Source organism: Nilaparvata lugens, unplaced genomic scaffold, assembly GCF_014356525.2.
Source record: "Nilaparvata lugens isolate BPH unplaced genomic scaffold, ASM1435652v1 scaffold7305, whole genome shotgun sequence".
NCBI lineage: Eukaryota > Metazoa > Arthropoda > Insecta > Hemiptera > Delphacidae > Nilaparvata > Nilaparvata lugens.
The window spans coordinates 975-11981 of record NW_024093054.1 but is presented as its reverse complement, the minus strand read 5'-3'; the positions used below and the strand labels follow the sequence as shown (position 1 = coordinate 11981).

The window sequence follows — 11007 nt, the reverse complement described above, 5'->3', positions numbered from 1 at the left end:
AAACTAATAGTTATTTGTGCAACAAGTGCGCAAAGTGTCAGTTTGCTGCACCAAAAGAAACATCAATAGAAAATAAACATTATTTATTATTAAATGATCAGAAGTTATTATTTAATTATGATTTAGATAGACATTATTCTTGTTTTGGATTTCTAGATTGGGATTTTATCATAAATGTAGGGTAGCCATTGAAATGATTCTTATCTAAATCTAACCACAGTCATTGTTACCAACTTAATTTTTGTTTTCGTGCACTAATCCTCCATATAACCCACCAACTATTTTGTGTTGCCATGTTGCAAATCTGGAGTGCAGAAAAATTTTTCCCACACTAGAGCGGAAAAGTGATTCTTTGTGTTCTGTAATTAGTGCAGGAATGGCCACTTTTCAAGGTAACTGTAGGAAAAGAATATATCAAAAACCCTACTGAACAAAACTTGTAGGAAATTTATCTAGCTTCATTTTTGTTCAGCTAGTCATGTCGCTGAAATACATTGTTTCCAAGATACATGCATGTAAGCCAGAAATGAAATTGCAACTTTTAAACCACCCTCAAGGGTTGTGTGGTAGAGAGGACCAGGAGTCCTAACTCCGCCCTAATAAAGGCATATAATATAATCAATCCCTTAAGCACAAGGGGTAGGGTTGAGGAATTTTGATATGTTGACCTTCTAACTAGTCCAAAAAAAACTGTGAAGTCAAATATTTTGTTCCAAGTGTTCCCTCCTAATTTCTTTGTCAATTGATCTATTGTTGTTAAACTGAAGATTTTACACTCAACACTATAATGGTTGCAACAATCATAGGGAGATGCATAATATAATGAAATAATACATTAAATTGAAGAAAATATGATGCTCTATGAGCTCATGATTAGCACGGATTTTTTCAATCAGTCGTTAAAATGTTATAAGGCCAAAAAGATGGAAAAATCAGAGCCAGAAGGGTTTTTTCAAAATGTGACTTTATTCGATTTTTGATGCAAAGTAAGGAGCCCAATCAATTCGTTTTCCCATTGTAAATAATAACTGCAGTTAGTAACATTGAAAGTAGTGATATTGAAAGATATCAGCATGAAACTATAAAACTAAATTCAACCTGTTTGTGCTTTAAACAGACCCTTGCGGAGCATGGGTTACCTACTTAGTAGAGAATATAATGTATCAATTTGATTTGAATAGTTTATATTCATATAAGTTACTTACTTTCTTTGTATTATCCTCTGAGATCGTCTAAGAGGGGCCTGTTGAGGTGCAATGCACCTTCTCTTAGGAGGGGCAACGTTCCCATCCTCCTCACGCCTCCTCTTTGGGGGATTAGGGCGTGCATTGGAAGTGCTTGCCATCTGGAAACAAACCAATTAAAATGTATTAAGGATAGAGCAGTGATCAAGTCTATATTTTTACAAATAGAAATAAATTAGAAATTGCATCAAATTAATTAATGAATAATTATTATTAAACGAGAATCCCAATAAAATGCTGTAATCTTTGATTAAAATGAGCGCTGCTATCCAGAGATTGTCAGTTTGGTGTAAGGGTGAGCATTCCTGACTAGCAATGAGGAGGTACCGGGTTTGATTCCCGGGCTGGCAGATAATTTTTGGATAGTAGTGATCATCGAATTTCCATCTAGCTGTTAACCCTGTTGTGAATATTTGCAGTAGCAGTCATCTTTGGGATCACCCCAAACTGCTGTTCCAACCTTGAGCGGCCGGCCGACACCACATTGAGAGCAGTAAATCCTACTCCGGTCCTCTCCAAACGCTGACTGAGGTTAGCCGGACCAGGGTGACCCTGGGAATTCTTGTAAAGGTCAGTATTTACTTAGAACTGTGTCTTCCACTTGAGGATCGTACAGTTTGGCCGCGGCTCCACTCACTGTATATTATTGCGCTGCAAAGTGTGGCTGGTGAGTCAGAGATAGTAGAGAACAAACTAGAGACCATCTGCTGCGCCGCACAAAGTGGTGTCACGCCAAAATATTTTGTGAACAATGGAGTTTGAAATTGATAATGAGTCTTCATGTATTTTTTTGCTGAGGATGATGATGAGAGATGAATGCACCTAAAGTTTTTAGGCGATTTTACAACTCATTAATCATATTCAGAGGAGTTGGCTCAAGTCATAAAACTTCCAACGGGAGTACCAGGCACATGATTCTTAACTTATCTAAGCGATAGCTTCTTGTCTCAATACTTCCTTAATTGTTGCTACTTTCTTATTTTTATAATATTACTCTCTTAATTTGCTATGCATGCCTTCAGACAGCCTATTACTTATAATTGGGTGAATAGAGTTGTCAATTGCGATTTGAATTGACACATAATTGTTGAAGTTATGAGCTCCAATTTGAAATTGAAAATTACTCTTCAATTATTAACTTACTCTGTCGCTTCAACATCTTAAATATGAATCCAAATTCATGATACCTTATTTCGATACAGAGTTACAAAAGAAAATAAATGGCAGAAACCGCATGATATATAGAGCCATATCATTTTGTAGATGTAAAAGTTGTCTTAGTATTAATAAGTAGTTGGTTATTTTCTTACATTTGCACAAGTTGTTTGTTTATTTTGTTCTTTTCTTGTGGAAATAAAAATGTTATCATTATTGGTTCACACTAATTTATTATTGTTTTCCATGCTTACCTGTAAATAGTCACAGTTTATCTAGAGGTTTCTCTTCAACTTTTTTTTCCAATGCATTTCACTCTTACTTGGTAAAAACTAATAACTTTATAAGAAATTATAGGCAAATGTCTACTTAATGACCAACACTTTGGATAGAATATTTCCAAACAAAATGTTTTTCAGTCTTAAAATTGACAACCTTTTTCTGTCACTTGGAGGGAGGAACAATTTCACACAGCTTGCTAAATTAAAATATTGTACTTTCTTTGTATCATTAAAATAAATTTTTTTATTCATTTAAGTCAGTCTTTTCAAAGCACTGAAACACTTCTTTATCCAAGTTAAAAGTTTTCAAGAACCACTGTTTTTGTTGACTTTGATGTATAGTGAGGTCTACGTTATAATGACAGTATTTGATCAACTTTGGTTTTGCTATCCTTATCTATCATTCGACAAAGCCGGTGGTACTATACTTTTCCAGGTCCACAACGATGCCAATTATGTTTTTGACGGTGTAGAAATATAATTAATGCAGAGAATCGGTATCGCTATTCTTCTATCTTTATCCCCTGCCATTATAACGTGGATCTGACTATAGTTATACTCTTGTCTTCTCTCTTTGACATTGCCAAATTCTTCTTTTATGCCTAAGTATTTATTTTTTATTTCTGCTCCTTTTGGAAAAACAATCACTAACCTAAAATTTTCAATTCATTTGGAGTTGCGAGTTGGACAAACCACTCTCTGTCTCAGAGAGCACCGTATCGTGCATGTGTTAGCAACGGGTTTTTCCCATTCCATTCAGTCAGTTCTTTGAATGTAACGTTCTTTGTGATGATGGTTACCGAGCACTGTAACTGGAGCCAATTGTCATTCTATTTGATGAAGATATTATTATCCAATGATGATTTATCATTAAATTCAATATAATAATCAATATATTATCATTTTATTTAATAAAAGAAAGAGTACTTTTGAAAAATATAATTAATAAAATATAACAGTTGTTATTTAACTGATGTTAAAAAACACTATAACTAAGTCAGAATATTGTCATTTCAAAACAAAAACCGAACCCTCAACCTCCCCTTTTACATTTAAAACATCAATAAACATAACTATTTGAAAAACCTCTAATCCCTTCCAGCATATTGCAATTTCAAAGCAAAATCCTAACCTATCTTTCCACCTTTGAAATATCAAAAAGCATAATTCTACCTGGACCCTAGCCCTTTCTAGCATATTGCAATTTCAAAGCAAAATCCTAACCTATCTTTCCACCTTTGAAATATCAAAAAGCATAATTCTACCTGGACCCTAGCCCTTTCTAGCATATTGCAATTTCAAAGCAAAATCCTAACCTATCTTTCCACCTTTGAAATATCAAAAAGCATAATTCTACCTGGACCCTAGCCCTTTCTAGCATATTGCAATTTCAAAGCAAAATCCTAACCTATCTTTCCACCTTTGAAACATCAAAAAACATAACTCTACCTAGACCCTAGCCCCTTCTAGCATATTGCAATTTTAAAGCAAAAACCTAACCTATCCTAATAAAACATTATCAAATATATCCTAAATAAAACCTAACCCCTAACTCTTTCACATTTGTTGAACAATAGAAAAGGATAGCAGCACCATTGCAAATTGTACACTACCATTATAACGTGGACCTCACTATAGATACTCAAAGAATACTTTTGAATAACTATGTTATAGCTGTGACTGTTGCTGGCCGTTACTCTGTTTCTGAGACAAAGAGAAGCTGCTCTTAGGGGTTAGATGTATCAGCTGGTCTGTGGTCTGATGACTGACAACAAAAGTGGGGATGGGTATCAAAAGACAAAACATCGATGTTTTTCCATCCTAACATCGATAAGTGAAAAACATTGAACAGTAAACATTGATGTTTTTGAACATCAATGTTTTTAAACATCTTTTATCTCCCTATGTTTTTATGGATGATACTATTAGTCCAGTCAATATAGACATAAAAAAGGGGGTGTGCTTGCAATTTATATTGCAGTTCTGATTTTTTAATATATTATTTGGGTACATAAGAGAAGTCCAGAACCAATTTCTTCATGCAAGATTTCCTTGTGCTAGATACAAATAGCCCAAAAACCTCGTATTTTCGGCTCATTTTCCAGTTTTCAGCTATTTCTGCCAAATCTCTCCCAGATTATATAATTCTGAAAAAATGAGATCACTCGGAACTCTCTATCTCCAATGAGTACCTACTTTGTTAAATTTTTCAAAAATGAGTAAAATTTGAAGAAAAAATCAATTTTGATGAATTTTAGTTTTTAATCAACAATATCTTCCAATTGTTACAATTTAGATGTATATTTCAAAATCCCTCTAGGCGTATTTCTGTGCTATACAATCTGAGATCAGATAGAGCGCTCTATGTCATATAGATTTCCAGGTATACCTGACAACAATGCTCCTTGTATTGTGGAAAAAAACACCTAATTTTCAGCTTCAACCATCATCACCATCTACTTTGTCCTCACATTGATATTTTGCACAATGACATAAGTTCATGGGTAAGAATCACCCGTTAGATGCACTTAATTTCAGTATTTCCTAGTAGAGGCACGCTTAAGGACACCTCAAGGATCAAAATTTCAAACACATAACTTTTGACACAATGCTCAGATTTCATCGTACTACACTTCATTCTTCTCGGCTCACCAAGGCGGTTCAAAATCATGCATAATAAGTCAAATTCGGTCAAAAAATAGAAAATTTATTGTTGGGTGTAGGTACTTATTCATATTCAATACATAAGAAATGGCCAATTTCTATATTCAAAGCTATGTATCTCGGTAACCCCTTATTATAAAAATTATTACATGATCTTGAAATGTACAATAGAATTTTCTATTTCATCTGCTGTAAACAATTCATGAAAAAATATGTTGTAGAGTGAGATTTGATTGTTGAAAAAAATCCGGAAATTGTAGATATTTTTCTCATATTAACGGTTTTGGCAGTTCTATGATAGCGAAAAGTGATTCAAGATGGATTTTAGGCAACTGAGCTCGTAGAGGATGAATTTATCTACAATTTGTAATCAATCTTAAGTCTCTATGATGTATCAGACTCGTTTTAGAAACTCTTGATCAACAGTAAAATTACGAAAAATGTAAAAACTGAAATCGCCATTTTTAAAATCTTAACTTCCAAATTGTTTTGGAATCGAAAGTATTATTTATTGGAGTGGGTAGAGGGGGACAATTTCCACATTCTCACTAGATTTGGTTTGAAATAATAACGATTCAAATTAATATAATAATTTTGGTTGACATTAATCCAATCAGAGCTATATATTTTATTTCAAATTAAGTTGACTTCAGAAAGGGTACTCGCAGACAGTGTTCCATATTTCGAACAATTTGAAATTTAAACACTTCCATGTTTGAACAATTGACAAAATTTTCAAGTGTTCGAATTTCAAATAATATTGAAAATTTTGTTCAGTTCCAAATTTCTTTGTAATGAAGCTTAAAAATTTTAAATATTCATAAGCCTAAATAAACTCAATAATTAAGATAGGTAATAAATTCGAATGGAAGAGAGAAGATAATGAATCAGGATTAGTTGAAGTTCCGGCCATCGTCTTCAAATTTACCGCCGATGCCCCAAGTTTGACTCAGAAGGCTCCAACAGTTGATCATAATGGAATGGAATTAATAATAATAAATTTGAATGGAAGAGCAAAGATAGTAACACACTTTTATATAGTAAACTGTAGATCATGGATACATTTCAAACTTTTCAAGTGTTCGAATTTTAAATAATATTGTAAATTTTGTTGATAGCCTACTCCAAATTTCTTTGTAATGAAGCTTAAACCTTATAAAAATTAAAAATATTCATAAGCCTGAATAAACTCAATAATTAAGATAAGTAATAAATCAGAATGGAAGAGCAGAGATAATAACACACTTTTATATTATAGTAAACTGTAGATCATGGATTCATTTCTATGAGAAAAAAAATATTATTGGGAGTTTTAATGCAAAGTGAAAATTGAACTTGAGATAGTTCCGTAAAAATGAATTATTCCAGATTATTTTCCGAACATTTTTTTCTAATTTAAATTAGCTAATGGAGAAAAATATTGAGGTCTCAATTATCAAAATGTATCATTTAATGATTGAAGAATATATTCTCATGACGAAAATATAATTGATTATATTAAACAAGAATGAACAGTTAATATTATATAAAATATTCCTGTATCAGAAGAAGTTAGGTGGACCCTATAAGACTGTGATTTTGTTTCGTGAAGGGGCAAAAATCCATATCACGTCCGTGTGATACATTCTTTTTGTGTGAAAAAATAACATACAAAGATAACCCATAAGTCGTTTATGCTCCAAATTTCATTGTAAACTCAGGCTGATAGTCCAAGCATTTCTTTTTCGTGAAGCTATTTGACGCTTTTAGTCTCTCATACTGTGCCATTCTTACAGTCTCACCCGACCAAAACTGTAATAACAGACAGTAATCGGCTTGAGTTAACAGTGAAATTTGGAGCATAAACTCCTCATACCATGGCATATCTCATTATGCTATTTTTTCTCTATGGTTACTTAGTTATAAGGCAATTATAGAATGCAATTGATGTGTTGTATTTGAGTGTGCGGCAAAGCAATGGAGCGCATCATAGTGCATCGCACTTATTGGCCACTAGCAGGTAACCCGTGCTCCGCAAGGGTCCATTTTGAAACTTGACAAACTGAAAACTTGACTGAGTGGAATATTGTAGAGTTTGAAGTTGGCATAGTACCATCCTCAGTTAATTAAGAAACTGTATGCAAAATTAAAAGTTGAATTCAGTCCAGTAGTTTAGACGTGATGATGCGTCAAACATAATTTTCATATCCCGTACGTGTATAAGCCAGTTCTTCCCTTTTTATAGTATAGATAAATTCTTGATACTAACATATCATAACTTGATACTAAGCTTAACATAATAAATTGATATAACTCAAATCTTGTTCAGAAACCTTCCTCAACTTGATGTCAACCTGACAAAATTGGACTGGCTATTAATTTAGTTACCAATTTTAATCATCTGTTTCGAAGAGGTAGTCTCTCTAGATCAATGTACCTATAGTGAGGTCCAAGTTATAATGTATTTGATAAACTTTGATGTTGCTATCCTTGTCTATCATTCGACAAAGCAGGTAGCACTATCTCTTTCTAGCCCCGCAATGATGCCAAATCCGTTTTTGTCAGTGTAGAAATATAATGAATTAAGGCAGAGAATTAGCAACGCTGTTTTTCTATCTTTATCCACTGCCATTATAACGTGGACCTTACTATAGAATATGTATTCTAGGTACCTTGCTCTAGATTATAGTTCTATATTAACATAGTTATGAATTCATGTCCCATGAATTAAATTTCAACATTAATTCTGAAAAATCTAGAAGCAAAATTGAAATTCGGGCTTCGAGGTGCACGAGATTGATATTTTTAGAATCTATGTGCAAAATTTGAAGATCTAATCATTCCCGTTTTTCCGGTATGCAATCCACAAGTTGGCATGTTTTGATGCGAACAAACACAACCCTACTGTACTCTCTCTTATTATATAGATTCTTCTGCGACCAGAACAGCCGGCTGAACGAGCTGATGGCCGAGACTAAGACCACGGAGTAAAGAACACTCATTGTTATGTATTCTGTGCCAAGACCAAGATATCGCTGGCTCCCCCCTCCACTGGCAAGGACCAGATAGCTATAGCTGGTGACAAGGAGGGAGTGCAAGCTGCCAAGGACCACATCATGGCTGTCTACAACGAAATGGTAGGCCTTTGCCATCTTCAATCAAAACGTTCTAATACTATAGAGAAAAAATCTGGTGTGGTACACTCACACAACTTTCCTTGCTCATTGATCTATAAGCCTCATTCTTAAACGAGGATAATCTAGGGGAATAACATTATGCCGATTGGCGGCTAAATAATTTTACTAAAACTACGATTATACAATTGTTAAAGTTGTCAAAACAGCTGTTCTACAAATAAAATATCGACGTGTGTTCGTTTGAATAAACTACTCTACCCACCTACCTCATGCACCAGAAGGAGGTTACAAAGTAAATTTCTCAAGGATGGGGTGGTACCCCCTGTTAGTTTCTCAGGGAGGAGACTCATGCCAGTTAATAGAGCTGATAAATAACTAAGTTATACAGGGTATGAATTTGAAACTTGAGAAATATCTTGAATCTTGAGAAAATCGTGAAAAACATGTTTTTTAGTAATCATCCGCCACTTTTCTCAAGAATATTACGGAGCTCCTGCAATTTTCCCAGAAATGAGACTCATGTCAGTTGATAGGGCTTATAAATAGCTATCTAGGGTATAAATTTGAAGAAAATCGTTAGTGCCGTTTTCGAGAAACCCGTGAAAAACATTGTTTTTTAGTCATTTATCCACCATTTTTCCGCCATTTTGAATTGAATTTTATTGAATTTCTTATTGTCGGATCCTCATGGTATAAGGACCTTAAGTTTAAAATTTCAAGTCAATCGGTTAATTAGGAATGGAGTTATCGTGTTCACAGACACACACACACACAGACCAACACCCAAAAATCATGTTTTTGGACTCAGGGGACCTTGAAACGTATAGAAAACATGAAATTAGGGTACCTTAAATTTTTTGGAAAGCAATATTTTCCTTACCTATGATAATAGGGCAAGGAAAGTAAAAACATATCATTAGAAGACGTTCCACTTCACTGTTAACTCCAGCCAATAGTCCTAGAAGTTGTTATTAGTTAATCTATGTGAAGCTAGTAGTTGCTCATACTGTGTCGTTCTTACACTCTTACCCCAACAAAACAATAATGATAGTAAGTAGTCGACAGTAATGAGTTTTAGTTTAGAACATAAACAACCGTGAGATATCTTCTTATGCTATCTTTTCTCTGTGTTAATATGCCTATAGATTGCTTCTTGCCAAGCTTCAAAACTATGATGTAGCAAAAAAAAGACAGAGCGATTCCATATTAGGCGTGAATCCAATCAGCTAGTCGGAGAGCGTCCTGACCTGCCGACTCCAAAAATGCCTGATATGGTCTCGCCCTTATCTTATAAAACTTGAGAAGCAGGGGGGCATGACTCTTCTGTCGCCTATTGCAATTGATTTGTTCAATGACAATAAACATTTTCTTATTCTAAGGAAGGCTGAATATATCAACTTTCCTCCTGCTATCATGAATAACTTGCTGCATGTTGCAAAGTTACTCAGTCTACATCACTACTAGGGCCAAGCCAAATGAAGCGCAGCAAGCTCTGCGATTGGTTGATTATCAGCTGATTCCTAAACGCCATTTCACACCGCCCGCCCTACGACATCACATCTATAATACCATAGATAAAAGATAGCTTGAGAAGATATCCCATGATATAGTTCGTTTACATTTCAAATCAATTCAATTTATTGTCATATCAAGCTGTTCACTGTCGACTACTGTCTATTATTTATTAGTGTTTTGGCAGGGTTAGAGTGTAAGAATGACACAGTATGAGATACTTCAAGTGTCACATAGCTTCACCAAAAATCTGGTGTGGCGCACTCACACAACTTTCCTTGCCGTTGTGAAAATTGATCACCTGACGCTGGTGTTCACGCGCATCTCAAGTCTACTATTCAAAGATCCAAGCCAGCTGGTGACAGGACAATAACGCTGGAGACACACGAAGTCTGCTATCTCTTCATAGTGAATGATTTAATAGAATCAAAAGTTGCCAACAGTTTACAATTGAAATAAATAATAACCTTTTCTCGAATTTCGAGCTTATTTTAAATTTTAGGTGAAACTGTTACTGAACATCAGTTTTAGAGAGTTTCATGCTCAATCTTTTCCACTTGAATTTTTTTGTTTAAATTGTATCTGAAGCCTGATAATTGTGAATCTAAAATCAAACTTTGCATAGATGGGGCGGAGCTCCTGGAATTTTTACAGATATGGGTCTTGTGACAATTGATAGAGCTTATCAATGACTATGATAGGTAGGCTATGGTAGGTTTTCATTTCGTTGTTTAAGTCTGTGACAAATGTCGATTGCATCTGCTTTTATTTTGTGCCCTAATGCTTCGCTCATTCTACAAATGATTTCTGTTACATCTTCATCCTGTTTTTTGGGTATACCATTTATTTCCAGCATGCTCGATCTTGAGTACTGTTCCATATCCTCGACGCGCTCCTTCAGTTCTGCATTTTCTTTCCTGAGGCTAGCTACTTCTGTTGAAAGGTTATCGATGTTGATGAGGCATGTGCTATGGCGGAAGGTGTGGCTCGTTCATCAATTGGGCTAGTCAGTCGGGTCGAGCGAGGGGTTTGTTA

General features: G+C 34.6%; 1 long non-coding RNA gene across 1 annotated transcript; it reads right to left on the bottom strand.

Annotated features, from left to right (window-relative positions):
- Nucleotides 1–1246: 1246 nt before the first annotated feature.
- Nucleotides 1247–3423, bottom strand: LOC120356619. The gene is made up of 2 exons (XR_005574089.1): nucleotides 2654–3423; nucleotides 1247–1345 (listed from the first exon to the last, which is right to left on the bottom strand). It is a non-coding gene; the product is annotated as an uncharacterized LOC120356619 (long non-coding RNA).
- Between the last annotated feature and the right edge of the window lie 7584 nt (nucleotides 3424–11007).